Below are 1,195 nucleotides of genomic sequence, written 5' to 3' on the forward strand. Positions count from 1 at the left end.
CCCTGATGCCTTGGGCGCCCCACGATGGAGGGGAAGACGGCGCGGGGGGCATCATCTCCCGCGAAGCCGGCCTTGCACATGCCGGAGCTGTTGTTGACAACGAGCGCAGCGATATCGTCATCCATGGCGAGCTGGTAGCGGTGTGGACCGGCGGCAGAGAAGCAAGAGGATGTTCTCGCGATGGACGCAGACTCGGCCCTCTTTATTCCTTTTGCAGTGTTAGCCTCATCAAAGATCAGGGATGCCGACAGAACCAACTGTAACCATCATTGTATTGTTTTGTCTCGTTCAATTTGAACATAGAAGACTCAGTTTTTACTACACTTCATTTTTCTTTTTCACCAACATTTGAAATCATTGGATGCATGATCATTTCATAGCAGATGCAGGCGCAGGGGCCAGGGGTTCCATCCTAGGGCCTGCTGTGCTGGCCTCACCTCCTCAAGGTGTGCTGAGACAGCAGTGGAGCCTGGGCGTGGTGGCACTCGCCTGTAATCCCAGCTCTTAGGAGGCTGTAAAAAGGTCAATCACTATGAGTCTGATTTAGTAGTGAGAGCCTGAAGATCCTATAGACCCTTCCCCCCCAAAAAAAAAAAATCATTTCATTTTGGTGAAAGACATAGTGGAGTGAGAGAGGAGGGCAGATAGTTCCATGATCTATTTTCCTGCAGAAATTCTGGAAAAATCTGGAGAAATTGAAATAAGAGTTGGCAAAACAGTAGCACTTGTATCTGCTTTTATCTAATTTATGGACTTCAGTCAAGTGCAAAAATAAATCCTCTTTTGCAACCCAGAATTCATTGTCCAGTATAAGTTTCGATGCATGCAGAAGGAATTGACTGCCAGGTGCATATGCATGCCTGTGATTCTGGCAAGAGAGGGCAAGTTGAAGGCCAGCCTGGATTATATAGTGAGACTCCACCTCAGAAAACAAACCGTAGACAAAATCTGGTAGAACCCAGTAAAGGGAATCTAAAAGTAATCAAGCATATTTGCTATCAGTTTTACCTGTATGATTACCTGAGTTTTGCCATCTTCTAAGAAATAAATTTTCTGAGAAATTATAGCTTGTATAATCAAAGCATGAGCTTTCAAGCAAACAGGTAAGTTAGAACCCTTTTTAAAAGAATAGTAATTGTAACCCACTGGCTTTAGACCTCTTTACAGAGTCTGATAGTTTGCTATAAGTCCCTCT

General features: G+C 44.8%; 1 pseudogene; it reads left to right on the forward strand.

The window, feature by feature from the left end:
• Nucleotides 1-720: 720 nt before the first annotated feature.
• On the forward strand, nucleotides 721-839 carry LOC111815685 (annotated as a pseudogene).
• Nucleotides 840-1,195: the final 356 nt, after the last annotated feature.

The sequence above is a fragment of the Octodon degus genome, unplaced genomic scaffold (assembly GCF_000260255.1).
Source record: "Octodon degus isolate 3935 unplaced genomic scaffold, OctDeg1.0 scaffold00019, whole genome shotgun sequence".
Taxonomy (NCBI): domain Eukaryota; kingdom Metazoa; phylum Chordata; class Mammalia; order Rodentia; family Octodontidae; genus Octodon; species Octodon degus.